Raw genomic sequence first — 15804 nt, 5'->3', positions numbered from 1 at the left:
AATAAAATCTTAAAAAAAAAAAAAAGAATAGCTGAAGCTATGTGGGTTAAATAATTTGTTAAAGTAAGTTAAATGCTATTACAGATAAATCCTGACATCTCAGCATCTTAAGTGAGTTAGTTCATTAACACTGAGAAGTGTGGCTTAACACTGTCACACATAAAGTTTATTATAGGGGGCTTGTGCTCAATTGAGTTATTTAGGAACCCAGAATGATAGAGTTATTCAAGGTGGCTCTACCTTCTTCCACTTTGTGCAGATCACATTAGATTAAAAACAAAACAAAACAAAACAAAACAAAAAGAGAGAAACTTGGCCTGGAAGTGGATTCCATCACTTTTTCCCACATCCCATTAAATGAAAATTCAGATGCAAGAAAAACATGAAATGTGGTCAACTGTGGGCTTAAAAGGAAATGCCAACTTTGGAAAATAGCCAGTCAACAACACTGGTTCTTTTAATTGCAACTGGAATGTTTTCTGGGGCTAATAACCTTTTTTCAGGATATACTGTATAAAAGCCTAGTGAAACAAAAGCAAAAATGAACTTTTGGGACTTCACCAAGATAAAAAGCTTCTGCACAGCAAAAGAAACAGCCAACAAAACAAAGAGGCAACCCACAGAATGGGAGAAGATATTTGCAAATGACACTACAGATAAAGGGCTGGTATCCAAGATCTATAAAGAATTTCTCAAACTCAACACCCAAAAAACAAAATATCAAGTCAAAAAATGGGCAGAAGACATGAACAGACACTTCTTCAAAGAAGACATACAAATGGCTAACAGACACATGAAAAAATGTTCATCAGGCGCCTGGGTGGCTCAGGTCATGATCCTGGAGTCCCGGGATCGAGTCCCGCATCGGGCTCCCTGCTCGGCGGGGAGTCTGCTTCTCCCTCTGACCCTCCTCCCTTTCGTGCTCTCTGTCTCTCATTCTCTCTCGCAAATAAATAAATAAAATCTTTTTTTTTTTTAAAGATTTTATTTATTTATTTGACAGAGACAGAGATAGCGAGAGCAGGAACACAAGCAGCGGGAGTGGGAGAGGGAGAAGCAGGCCTCCCGCAGAGCAGGGAGCCCGATGTGGGACTCGATCCCAGGACTCCAGGATCATGACCTGAGCCGAAGGCAGACGCTTAACAACTGAGCCACCCAGGCGCCCAATAAATAAAATCTTAAAAAAAAAAAAAAGAAAAAGTGTTCATCATCATTAGCCACAGGGAAATCCAAATCAAAACCACACTGAGATACCACCTTACACCCGTTAGAATGGCCAAAATGGACAGGGAAAGAAACAACAAGTGTTGGAGAGGTTGTGGAGAAAGGGGAACCTTCTTACACTGTTGGTGGGAATGCAAGTTGGTACAGCCACTTTGGAAAACAGTGTGGATTCTTTTAGATTCAGTATGTGCCATTAAATACTATTCAAAATCAGTTTAGCACATCATATTATAAAATATTTATTCTAAATATTGTCCATCCACACTGTTTTAAAATTTTCCATTATTTGATATACTTGATCTCTCAGTAGTAAAAACAAACTGCTAAACTTAGGATTTGTCAAGAGAAGACAGGCTATGCTGCAGTAACTGACCTCCTCAGGTGCTGAATTCTCAGTTGCTTAACACAACTTCTCAGTTGCTTAACTGTCATGTTATATATCCACCGAGGCTCATTAGGAGGGGTCTACTCTACACAGTCACTCGGACACAGAGCTGGGATCAAATACACTTCTTTGGTCATTGTGGGGAAGAGTAAGCATACATATATAGAATGTGTATCACTTCTACTTAGAGTCCATTTTCCAGAGCAAGTTATGTGTCCTCTCCTAAATTCAAATTGGCCTGGAAATATGTGGTACTATATTCACTTTAAGTGAGCAACACTGATTCCCAAGACATATATCTACAAAATCCTATTGGGAGGAAGTATTAGCAAAAATTGAAGGCTATATTAAAAAAAAAAAAAAAAAAAACACCTTTAAGGAAAGTGTTGGAGTTGAATTTGCATCTGTAAGAACAAAAATCAGGGCGCCTGGGTGGCTCAGTTGGTTAAGCGACTGTCTTCGGCTCAGGTCATGATCCTGGAGTCCCAGGATCGAGTCCCGCTTCGAGTCCCGCATCGGGCTCCCTGCTCGGCGGGGAGTCTGCTTCTCCCTCTGACCCTCTTCCCTCTCGTGCTCTCTGTCTCTCATTCTCTCTCTCTCTCAAATAAATAAATAAAATCTTAAAAAAAAAAGAACAAAAATCAATCATACCTAGTAGAAATTTTATGTGCCTTCCTTACACCTACTATCATTGTATCTTGAATGGTGTTATGAAAGGTTACACCTGCGGTACCAGCCGTAGTGTGGGGAATGAGTGGAGAGTTCTATAGATAGGATGTATGAGGGAGAGAACCATATCCCCCTCTCTAGTTGTTTTCCCCAATGTCTATGAAAGTCCCAAGACCAGCTCTCTGGAATGAGATGATTCAGGAGGCAGAAGAGTTGGTAAGACTTGGAGAAGAGATTGGTAGGAAAAGATATGAGCTTATTGGCTCATGAGTAGCTGATAGAACTGAAGAGTGGCACTAGCAGCAAGGGGAACCTACAATTGAGAGTTTAATAATCTCAATTTAATCATTAATATAAATATGGCCTGTTTTGTAATGGTCAAAATTTTCTAAACTTGGTGAAAATTACAAAATCACGTATTTAAGAACCTCTACAAACCTCAAACAGTATAAAAACACATCAAGAAAAATACATCAAGGCATATCATAATGAAATTACCCCAAACCATTGATACAGAAAATATTGAAATAAGTTAGAAAAAAGAAAATACAATGCATGCAGAATAAAAAAATAACTGCATATTGTTCATAAGAAATAAAGAAAGATATAATGGAATGACATTTATAGTGTTGAAATAAATTTTTACCGTCTTGAGAATCTCTACCCATTGAAAATATTGTTCCAAAGGAAAATGGATTTAAAGACTTTCAGACAAAATCTGGATGAACTAATGGCCAAAAGGCCTGCACTAAAACAAATATGAAAATAAAATCTTCAGATAGAAAGAAAATGATAGCAGATAGACATTTAGATTCATATAAGAAAGAACTATGAAAATGGAAAAATGGGCCAAATATAAAATGTTTTTTTTTAATTATAATTGACTCCAAAAATAATTGGTTAGGGGGCTTAAAACTAATGTTAAAGGAAAATGTATGATAAAAAGTCCACAGGTTTCGGGCGTCTGGGTGGCTCAGTCGGTTAAGCGACTGCCTTCGGCTCAGGTCATGATCCTGGAGTCCTGGGATCGAGTCCCATATCGGGCTCCTTGCTTGGCGCGGGGGGGGTCTGCTTCTCCCTCTGACCCTCCTCCCTCTCATGCTCTCTCTCTCTCTCTTATTCTCTCTCTCAAATAAATAAATAAAATCTTTAAAAAAAAAAAAGTCCGCAGGTTTCAATAAGGACCCCATTTACTCAGTAGGTTTAGAATCTATAGCCTCTAAATCTATTGCCCTCAAATCCTAACAGTCTCATTTATCAGTAATATTACTGCCTAAAGATTAAATTGTTTGATTACTCAGTCTACGTTTTCTGAAATAGATATTTTATACTTAAATTGTGCCTATTCAAAACAAAATTATTAAGTCAAAAGGAGAAAATGTATTATGTAGTAATTTGATACATATTATTTATGTAACATATATAATAGTCTTTTTTTTTAAAGATTTTATTTATTTGACAGAGAGAGACAGCGAGAGAGGGAACACAGGCAGGGGGAGTGGGAGAGGGAGAAACAGGCTTCCCGCGGAGCAGGGAGCCCAGTGCGGGGCTTGATCCCAGGACCCTGGGATCATGACCTGAGCCGAAGGCAGACGCTTAACGACTGAGCCACCCAGGCGCCCCTATAATAGTCTTGATTAAAAACCCTTTCCTCCAAAATTGGCATGAAAGACGGTTGAGAAAAGATTATGGCTAAAAATAAGTTCCAAAGCTGTGGAATCCAGCTCCCTTTTGTAAGAAATAGATGTGGAAAGACTACCAACAGGTTAGACATAAAGGCACACTGTCATTACATTGTGTAACAATGAAAATTGGAAGCCTATATAACTTTTCTTTACATGTCACTGGATTCACTTTGTGTGTCATTTGTGAGTATCTATGTTGGTGTGTCCACAACATTGACTCACTTGTGTTATATATGTGGAAGAGGGGCATAGCAAAAGGGAGAGAAAGGTGAATACTGATCATTTTGGCATATGTAATTTTTCTCCTTTCTCTTGTGTTTGTTTCACTTGAATAGACCTTATTGTTTATATTCATTTACAGATTAACACATTTGTATTTGAGAAGAAATTACACTAGGCAATATCTTAAAAGATTTTTTTTTTGAGGGGAAGAAATAACCGGTCTTACTCAAATCATGTCCCTCACAGACACACAGGTGGGCATTTCATCTCTCTGCACAGTGTCATCAATTGGTTTGACCTGGTTTCCAATGATACGTGAAACAGTCTTAAGAGTTATATTTAGTTATATATACTTACAGAAACCAAATGTGTAACTAACATGTCCCAAGGAGGTGAAAGAAGTGTCAATTTGAACCCATTAAGTGTCATCTAATCAAATTTCATGAAATAATGTTCTCAGTGAACAGTGTTTCCTGGAGGTATATTGGCTAAGGTAAGAAGTGGAGATGCAGATTAATTGAAAATCAATTTTTGGAACAGATAATGGGCTCTTAAGGTAGCATCCCATTGACAGGTGGACTTTAATGCTTTGATAAATAATAGGAAAGAAATGATGATAAATACACACCATTCTTGACCATCATCATTCATTGTGTAACAGTCCACAATTTTGCAATTATTCCTAGGCCTATAATTATTTGTGTTTATGTTAACAAACGTATTATTTGGTTTAAAAAACTGTGCTACTAATTATTGGGTTTCTGAAGATTTATTTTGGAGCGTCTATCCAGTTGCTGCTATTTATCATTTGTGGTTCTGACCCTATAAATTCAGAACTTCTATATGCTCCTGGGAGTATTCTCCCTTTAATGAGACATTTATAGTAAAGGGTATTAAGATGAACATTTCATTGAAAAGGTCATTAAACATCTAAATTCATAAGCAAGCCTATTTAATTGATGCTTTAATGGCATGTTCATAAGAAAAATCCTTAAAGAGGTATTATTGGAAGTAAGACAGCAAGTAAATAAGTTTAAAATTAATTTTTTCAGTGAATTAGAATGTATGAGGGGCAAGAGAGACTGAAGCTCATTTAGTTTCGTAGTTTTCATACCTGATTGCACATTAGAATATGTTGGTTCCTAGAAGTTCTTATTCAGTAAGTCTCTTTTCAAGCAAGAATATGTGAAGGGAAATAAGTCAGAAAGAGATAATATATAATTTCACTAATATGTGGAAGCTAAAAAACAACACAAACAAAAAGCAGAAACAGACTCATAAATACAGAGAACAAACTGTTGGTTGCCAGAGGGGAGGGTCATGTGGGGATTGGCTAAATGGGTGAGGGAGAGTGGGAGGTCCAAGCATCCAGCTGTGGAATGAATAAATCGTGGGAATAAAAGGCATAGTTTAGGGAATATAGTCAATGATACCATAATAGCATTGTATGATGACAGATGGAAGCTACATTTGTGAGCATAGCATAACATGTCGACTCATTAAATCACTATGTTGTACACCTGAAGCTAATGTAATGTGTGTCAGCTAAACTTCAAAAGGAAAATAAATAAATAAATAAATAAATGATAACTAAACCAATTCTTCAGATAATTCTGACATAGCCAGTCTGTATTAATGCATTTGAAAATCGCTGTTCAAGAAAAAATCTTTCATTTTACATACAAGAAAGTAATATCCAAAAAGAATAAGACCCAGGTTAAAAATTTATTTTTAATTTTGTCCAGTTTCTTAGACTTTTAGGCCAGAGGGAAAGTCAAGTACCATTATTTCAACACAGATGACAGCACACATTCTAATATTTTTGTAGTCTGCTGTATCTTTTCTTAATATATTTGTTATGTATATCTCTTTTAAAAAAAATTAGTGCCTGTTTTGGAGTTGAAAATATGCATGACTAATTTCTAAAAGGGTATTCAGAATTTAAACTTTATACTTCACACTTTACTCTTTATACTTCCTACTTCACACTTCACCCTTGTCAATTTTTAGTTTCAACCTCCCATTTCTGAGTTCTACAATGAAATAATGTCTCAGGAGTATAATTCCCTATGTCTACCCTTATATCTACATGGAAGAATAATTCCAAGGATTGTTGTCATATCTTGTATTTCAATGTGCATTATAAATCACATTTTACATTTTACTAGTTCTATTTTTGTCAGTTCTCTCTGAGGAATATTATGAAAAGAAAAAAAAAATACACAGTTCTTTATACTTACCTACATGTTTACTTTACTGGCACTCATTTTTCCTTCTGGTAGATCTATGTTTCTGTTCAGTGTTATTATCCTTCTGCCTGAGAAAGAGCCTTTCCATTTCTTCATAGTGCAGGTCTTTGGGCAACCAAATTTCTCAGTTTTCATTTATCTGAAAAGGTTTTATTTTACCCTTGTTTTCAAAGATATTGTCACTGAATGGAACAGTGGATGGACAGAACCTGGTTATGTTTTCCTTTCTTTCTTTTAGCTTTTTAAAATATCACTCCATTTTCTTCAGGCTTCCATTATTTTTGATGATGATTAAGTAAAAATTTGTATTACTGTTTTCCTGTATGTGGTATTTCTTTTTTTTCTCAGAATGCTTGATTCTATTAGGATCTGCAAGCTGATTTGTTTCTATTACATTTGGGAAATTATTCTACATCGTTTCTTCAAAAATATTATACCCCGTTCTCACATGCTTCTCTTCCTGGAATTCTTATTATGTGTATGTTAGATTGTTTTACTTTGTCTGATAATTGCTGGCTATTCTGTGCATATTTCTCTCAATCATATTTCTCTCTCTTACTCAGAGAGTATATATATATATATTTATCCATGATCTAGTTCACTGAGTCTTTTCTCATCATCAGCCTACTATGTAGCACAGAAAAAAAATTCACCTCGGTTAGTACAGTTTTCAGATTTAGAATTTTCAATTTTTAAAATAGATTCCATTTTTTCTGGGCTGCATTCATTATCAGCTTATTTTGTTTACTTTTGTTTATTTCTTTGAAAATCATTATAAAATCTACTTTACTTCTTTGAACTAAATAATACTTGTTTTAAACTTGTCTGCTAAATCTAACATCAAGACATAACTGGTTTGATTTCTATTGACTGCTTGTTTTATTGACTACTAGTCATATAGTTTGGTTTTTTTTTGCATATCTAATTTTTAAAATTATTTAAAATTATTATTTTATACCATTATCCTATACTATTTAAAGTACTATTATTTAAATTATTTTATACTGAAAATTTTTGATCATACATTTTGGAGACTCTAGATTCTGTTAACTTTTTCTTAAGTATGTTTTTTTTTCTGCTGGTAGGGAGTTGAATTACTGGCTGATCACCTTACCCTTATGTAGGCCTGGTTAACACTTTCCTGGGAAGGATCTGTGAAAAGTCTAAGGTGTTTCTCAAGCTCCTCTAACTTGGTAGGATTCAATCTCCAAACTCTGCCTCTCCTGTGGACCTTGTCAAAGCTTGATTTTGGCTGTGTTAGGAAAAATATAGTGTAGGCCTTACTTAGGTCATCATATTCTCTCATAAGCTGTGGTCTTTCTGATGTCTCATCTAGAAGTATAAGATGTGAAGTAGGTGGTAATAAGATTTCTCCATTTTGGCTGGATGGAGCTCCCAATGTGTCCTAGAACTCTGTGATCTCTAGTGCCTATTTCACTTTCAACCCCATTGTCAGTGCTGTATGGTAAATTGTGTAGAATTTTCCATTGTGTGAGACCTGGTCCTCCATATATGACTAGTTAGGAAACTTCATGCATATTTGTGGAAATCCACTTTGCATACTCCCTCTTCTTCAGTAGTCTTTTCTACAGAATTCAGCTACTTGTGCTCCTGAGAATTCTGACCTCTCCCTCCTTATCTTAATTCAAGCATAGTGTTTCCTCTTGAAGACCAACTTGCTGAGCCATCATTAGCAAACTGTCTACTGGTCGAAGGATGATTGTGGAGCACATCTCATGATTTCCAAATTTTGTGGTTATATGCTGTCTCCTGCACAGTTTATAATAACTGTTGCCTTATGTGTTTTTATCTGATTTTTTTTATTGGTTTACAGTAGAAAGTCTAATCCAATATCACTTACTCTATCATACTTGGAAGTGAAATCTCTGTGTTGATATGTAATATTTGATATTAGCAAATAAAGCACACAAGACTTAACTATCGCTGCAAAAGAAAAAAGTTGTTTTCATCCTTGTCAAAATAAAAGTAAAGTTATAGCTCATATGAGCTAATGACAGAAAGAACACAAGTGCTTGTATCCTCACCTTACAAGAAAATGAGTCAGTGGGCGCCTGGGTGGCTCAGTCGGTTAAGCGACTGCCTTCAGCTCAGGTCATGATCCTGGAGTCCCAGGATCGAGTCCCGCATCAGGCTCCCTGCTCGGCGGGGAGTCTGCTTTGCCCTCTGACCCTATCCCCTCTCATGTGTTCTCTCTCTCTCAAATAAATAAATAAAATCTTTAAAAAAAATTAAAAAAAGAAGATGAGTCAGTGGATAATGTTAAAAGTTGTCTAAAATTGACATTTTAATTAAAAATCAATGGAAGTTTTAAAAATAACATAAATATTCTATATTGGATGAAATAAAAACAGGTAGACAGAATGAATTTAATAAGATGAATTTCTATCTCTTTTTTGTAGTTAAGTCAGTAGATTATCAGTATCTAATATTGATAAGTCAAGAATTAGAACTATGGAAATAAACATGAGAAATAGTATATATTAATTGCTAGAATAGATTATTATTGAAGTGAGATGAGAAAAAATAAAGAGGAAACTCTTCCTCTTCTTTCTAATGAACTGAAATTTCATGTGTGTTAAAAACATCTAAAATACTGGGCGCCTGGGTGGCTCAGATGGTTAAGCGTCTGCCTTCGGCTCAGGTCATGATCCCGGAGTCCTGGGATCGAGTCCCACATCGGGCTCCCTGCTCCTTGGGAGCCTGCTTCTCCCTCTGCCTCTCTCTCTGTGTCTTTCATGAATAAATAAATAAAATCTTAAAAAAAAAAAAACATCTAAAATACTACATGTTAAATAAGCATATCCATTTTTTAGCATTCATTTATCATATAATAATTGGTCATTTCTGGATTACATGATGAGAAGATCCTATTTTTATTCCCTATTTAATGTTTGAGGGTATCTGCAAGATGTTAGTCTGCCCTAATATTCCTCAATAACGCAGGGACTCTGGTAAGTCACTGTTCCTAACATACCCAAGGGCATCAGACTAATCCCACCCCCCTCCTTATTTCCTCCAGATATTTTATAAAAATTGCCTGCTTTCACCAAGGATTAAAATTCCATTTGCTGCACTGAAATGAAAATATCTTCCTCAGGATGGCAGCCATTCAGAGTTAGCTAACTTGAGCCCCTAAACCTACTTTATGTTTCTTTCCTTGACTCTGGGGTCATCCTATATGTGAGACCCCTGTGACTGGTCATTGCATTTAAGGAATAAGAGATTGGCATGGTTTTGATTTCCATTTTTTTCACTACCATGAATTAGATTTGACACATATAAGAAATAAAGTGTGGTAGTTCAGTATTCTCCTGAGAATACCGTAAGTCCTCTTTACTTTGGGGAGCTATTTTACATCTAAAAAAGGAAGTGAAAAGAGCATTCTTGGAGAGGGTAATTTCTAATACCACCTGGAAGATGGCATGTTGAGTCATGTTCCCAAGTATTGTGGATTGGCAATGACTTGATTACACTGCTAGAGTATGGCTAGCCTTACACAATCTATTGCTGACTTCTACTATAAGTTGTAAACATATCACAAAGTGAAGGAATATGTATACTTAACATTCTGCTCTTTTCTGAATATTGTGTTTTGTGTGTATTTTTGAACTTTATTTCTTTACAAACTTGCTGATATTGCATGTTATGTATAAAGTTGTAGTTCCCAAACTTAAGTGGAAAGGTTCATTTTCATAAGATGACTATCTTGCTTAGTTTTATTTCAGACCCTTCCACATTTTATGACACAAAATAAAATCTCTTGGGGTAGTGCAGTTATGAATCATTTAGTGTCCCAGAATATATGAACATAATTGCCATCTAAGATAATAGAAAATACATAAAAGAATCTCTCAGAACTCAGTGGGCATATTTTAAATCCTACAAATATTTCTGATTTGCGGAATACTACATCACAGAATAACAAGCAAAAGAATATAGGTTGTGTAATTCAATAATCATCTCCATAAAAAAACCTGAACTCAGACTCTTGTAGTTATTTAGTAGAGGAATAATTCTGATCATTAATATGGAGAATGTTTAATATAGTATGCAAGTCATCCTAATGTGTTCCTCTGTGATGGGACACATTTTACTTTGATATTTTCCTGAGTTCATCCATAAGAGAAAGGCAATTAAAAATGAAGATGCAATGCTTATTCCCATCACAAATCATACTTTATTGTAATTCATACTTTTAGATACACATTTAAAGGGTATCCATCATAAATTTTTATGTTGTACATGAAGAGAAGTGGGTAATATTCCAAATAGGTAATAACTTTACAAATTGTATGGAAATGAATGGCACAAATGTGCTGCTACTGCTGCTTTATTTTAGAAATACACAGCAGTAAAATTCATCACTTAGGAAGATTTTTATTCAAATGCTGATAAGTTCAGAGATCTTCCTCAATCAGAACCTTTTCTTTCCCTTGCTCTTTTGTTGGTTTTATTATTAATATAGACAAGAAGTGAATAACCAAACCAGAATTCCAGGGATATGAGTATTTCCCAGTGTATTTTCTTTAAATCCATGGAAAATTACCTGGAGTATCTGGCATCTGTGACATACTTGCAAGTTCTTACTCCTCCTCTTTTTATCTTTCAAGATCTCTGTGTGTGGGTAAGATTAACTGGGGAGGAACGAACTCATCCAGGAACAATTGAGTTGTTTTGAAATTGTCTGGATTGTTGAACATTGCTGTGGGGATATGAAAATGCCATGGTACAACCATTTGAATATTTTAAAGCTATCTGTACTTTTCTTCAAATGAATTTTCACTTGTAAGTTCAAAACATACATCTGCTGCTTTGGCTAAAACATGGATGCACTTTGTTTTACCATCCTCACTGTGCTTCTTGGACTTCATCAACGTTCTCTGAGTATAGACTATACCGAGTCGGGCCCCAATAGTGTTTGAAAATCAGCGAAGAAAAAGCATGGACACTTATTATTACTCAGTGTTCAGTTCACTTCCATCATTTATAAGAAGGGGATAATAGTGGCTATTTCCTAAGGTTATAGTGAAAATTAAAATAAAACATGAATTTTAAATGTTCTCTATAATCCCTTAAAAATAACAAGCGCTAAATAAATGTTAATTCTCTTCCTCATATATTTACTGACATAGAAGACTATCCCTAATATAATCACATAGGATTCCAAAGTAAAATATCTTAGTTTACTAAAAGACAATGAGACAGACACTAAAAATTAAAGGCTTAAATTGTCACAGAGCTCTAGCGTTATATTTTAGTCATTTTTAAATCTTACTTCAGCAGGGTAGACACTTAGAAGAGTAAAGAGACACTCATTCATTCAATTATTTATTTGTTCACTCAGTAAGTATTTATGGAGAATCTATTACATGGCAGACACTGTGTGGTAAAGCAGTGAACAATACAGACAAACTCCCATTCATAGATAACATAAATAGATTAAACATATGATCTAAAATGTGCACTTACCAGGGGCGCCTGGGTGGCTCAGTTGGTTAAGCGACTGCCTTCGGCTCAGGTCATGATTCTGGAGTCCCTGGATCGAGTCCTGCATCGGGCTCCCTGCTCGGCGGGAAGCCTGCTTCTCCCTCTGACCCTCCCCCCTCTCATGCTCTCTGTCTCTCATTCTCTCTCTCTCAAATAAATAAATAAAATCTTAAAAAAATAAATAAATAAAAAATAAATAAAAAAATAAAATGTGCACTTACCAAACACATTTATTACACTTCATAATCCACAATCTTATTCATGGTTTTAAATTTTAAACGTAATTTCCAAGTGGTCCATAGAATTGAAATAACTCAAGTTTCTGTTTCATTATCTTTATAATCACTGCCCTATCGCTGTTTACTTTAAATCCACTGTTTAAATGTAGGAAAATGTAGCACCAAAGGGGCTGGAGATAAAAGTGAGTCTTAAGTGAGCCAAAACAAGTTCAAATCTTGATGAATTTACTCTTTTTTTAAAAAAAGATTTTATTGGGGCCCCTGGGTGGCTCAGTCGTTAAGCGTCTGCCTTCGGCTCAGGTCATGATCCCAGGGTCCTGGGATCGAGCCCCACATCGGGCTCCCTGCTCAGCGGGAAGCCTGCTTCTTCCTCTCCCACTCCCCCTGCTTGTGTTCCCTCTCTTGCTGTGTCTCTCTCTGTCAAATAAATAAAAAATAAATAAAATCTTTAAAAAAATAAAAAAAGATTTTATTTATTTGAGAGAGAGAGTGAGTGAGAGAGAGAAATCACAAGAGAGCAGAGAGGGAGAGGGATAATCAGACTACACATTGAGCAGGGAGCCCCAGTGTGGGGCTTGATCCCAGGACTCCAGGATCATGACCTGAGCCAAAACCAGACGCTTAACCAGCTGAGCCACCCAGCTACACCTTGATGAATTTACTCTTTAAAAAATGTACATACTCTTTAAAAAGCAGAATATGTGCGATTCAAGGACTAACTGTATAACTGGGAATTTTCCAAATTATTAAGGCATATGTAACAAAACAAATGTGTTATTTAAAACACACAACACGCACACAAGTATATGTACACATATAGGTATATATGTGTTTGTTTTAAAATAGCACATTAATTTTGTCACTTACTTTATTTAAAATTGCCAGTGCATGTTGATAATATAAGGCTAACCAATGTTCAGCTAGTTTTATTTGTGTTCATAAATTCTCTATAAAATATGTCATACCTTTGTTGTCTGCACCCAAGTAAGGAAGATATCTCCCACCATTTCAATCTTGGCCTTCCCCTGGACCACACCCCTCCTTCCTATTTTAAGCAACCCCTCCTTACTATTGGGAAGGCTTTAGAACTGAGGGTAAATGTCTTAGTATGTCAGATAGAATCAATGAGCCCCACACAGCATTAGAGTTAAACTCCCCTACTGACTCTAATCCATTCCCATTAAATATCAGCACATGGGATAAACTCATTAAGATTATCTATCAGAAAATTATAATTTGATTAGTTCCAGTTGTATGTAGGTAAGGGAGGGATAATCAGTCATGTTTCTTATTTTCTGTTTATGTTCAATACAAAATAAGGAAGTCTCTATACTTGCAATGCAATCATTTCTAGTTTTCAGATAATTGAATATGACATCACAGGAAAGGTATTCTTTTTTACTCCATGAGTGGAATGTAGGCTGAGCAAGAGAGGAACCAATCCAAATATTCAAAGAACCCAGTCTGACAAACTATGACTTTACTTAGAGGCTACAGCCACAGTAGATGTAAATTATATAGCCTTAAAGCACTGCTGACAGGAAAAAAAGTGTTTTTTTTTTGTTTGTTTGTTTTGTTTTTTAATTTTATTTATTTATTTTGAGAGAGAGAGAATGAGAGAGAACACATGAAAGGGGATAGGGTCAGAGGGCAAAGCAGACTCCCCGCCGAGCAGGGAGCCCGATGCGGGACTCGATCCAGGGACTCCAGGATCATGACCTGAGCCGAAGGCAGTCGCTTAACCAACTGAGCCACCCAGGTGCCCGGGAATAAAAGTTTTTGTAGATGGGGATTAAAGTTTGATCAATGGGAAAAGATAGAATTGAAGAGAGTAATGAAAGTAGGCATAGGGTGGGACAACACCTGGATAAAAGTTTGAAATGTGAAATTTGAAATGTGCAAACATTCCCCATACATACAAGATTTATAGATAAAGATTTTTATAAGATTTATAGATAAAGACTTATGTAGGGACGCCTGGGTGGCTCAGTTGGTTAAGCATCTGCCTTCTGCTCAGGTCATGACCCCAGAGTCCTGGGATTGAGTTTCACATCCGGCTCCTTGCTCAGCGGGGAGCCTGCTTCTCCCTCTCCCTCTGCCTCCTCCCCCCTGCTCATTCTTGCTCTCTCTCTCTGACAAATAAATAAATGAAATCTTAAAAAAAAGACTTATGTAAATGCAGATTGTAGATTTTTACTATGCTCTTTAAATGAGCTAAGAAAGATATGGGTGCTGTTTCACCAAAAACAAACAAACAAAAAGAAAAACTCCGTATGATCCTAGTGATCATGCAGGGGACATTGGACACTTTCAGAAAGAATAAAAAGTAGAAATTATAAGGATATGGTTCTTCTCATCCTAAGTGGCTGCAAATGCTTAGACAAAATTTGGTTCAACTTGGCTTCAGAGGAAAATTTTTCACACTAAGATCGCCTATTTAAAATATTTTCAAACTAAAGAGCTACTAGAATTAACATGCATCAGCACTCTTTTTTTTTAAGATTTTATTTATTTATTTGAGAGAGAGAGAATGAGAGACAGAGAGCACGAGAGGGAAGAGGGCAGAGGGAGAAGCAGACCCCCTGCCGAGCAGGGAGCCCGATGCGGGACTCGATCCCGGGACTCCAGGATCGTGACCTGAGCCGAAGGCAGTCGCTTAACCAACTGAGCCACCCAGGCGCCCCAACATCAGCACTCTTTTTGTTCCCCCTTTCTTTGAAGAGGCATAAGAACCTATACTATATTTGTCTGGGATAGAACCAAAACACTTTGATGGGATTATAGTAGGAAGAAAAATAGATTCTGTATTTTGAGGTTCCTGGCTTGAACCTATTCCAATAAACAGAAGATTTGAGCATGTGTATTTTCCCAAAGTGTTATAGTTAGCAAGAATCATCCACATTCTTAAGGTGAACCCTTACTAGATAGAAGTTACAGGTTTATGATGGTGACTGTTTAAAAGAGTAAGGGAAATGGTGGGTAGTGGAGTAGATCCAACCCTACCTACATTAGAATTCAGACCCTAATAACCATGCTCAAATACCCCAGCAGTTCTCCAAACGTAACTACAAAGAGTCTCCCCCCACCCAATCTCACCCTGCTCAGTCTATCAATGGACTTGGTGGGAAAAATTTAGTAGAAACACCTGAAGTGACAGGCCAGTCACAGAACTTCAGGACATCAAGGGTCAATATGTGGCAAAATGTGTTGTGGAATATGATGTAGGAATATAAAAGAGGGGAGTGAAATAGAATATGTGATTCCTGGTGTCCAAAGATAAGGAACAAGTAAGTGTTCCATGTATAAACCATCATAAAATCTACTCACTCACTTTTCTGACTTGAAATGAGATGATGATCCTGGTAAGAGACCCCTCCCCACCACCCCACATGTGGCTGGAAGCTGCCTACAGGTACTCTCTAGTCTTCTCCACTCACTTACCTGGGAGGGAAGAGTATCCTCACTTTGGATATATTCAAAGCATTTCTCCAGGGAGAGTCTTTTAAAGGTCAGAATTTTCCCTACCTCCTTTCTGGGAATTTAGTCCACTTTCCTCACTTCCTCCCAACTTCAGTGCCCTAACCCATGCCAATATAGGAAATGGAAGTCTCAGTAAATCTTTG

Source organism: Mirounga leonina, unplaced genomic scaffold, assembly GCF_011800145.1.
Source record: "Mirounga leonina isolate KUSES-001 unplaced genomic scaffold, KU_Mleo_1.0 Mir_176, whole genome shotgun sequence".
NCBI classification, from domain to species: domain Eukaryota; kingdom Metazoa; phylum Chordata; class Mammalia; order Carnivora; family Phocidae; genus Mirounga; species Mirounga leonina.
This window is presented reverse-complemented; position numbering follows the sequence as displayed.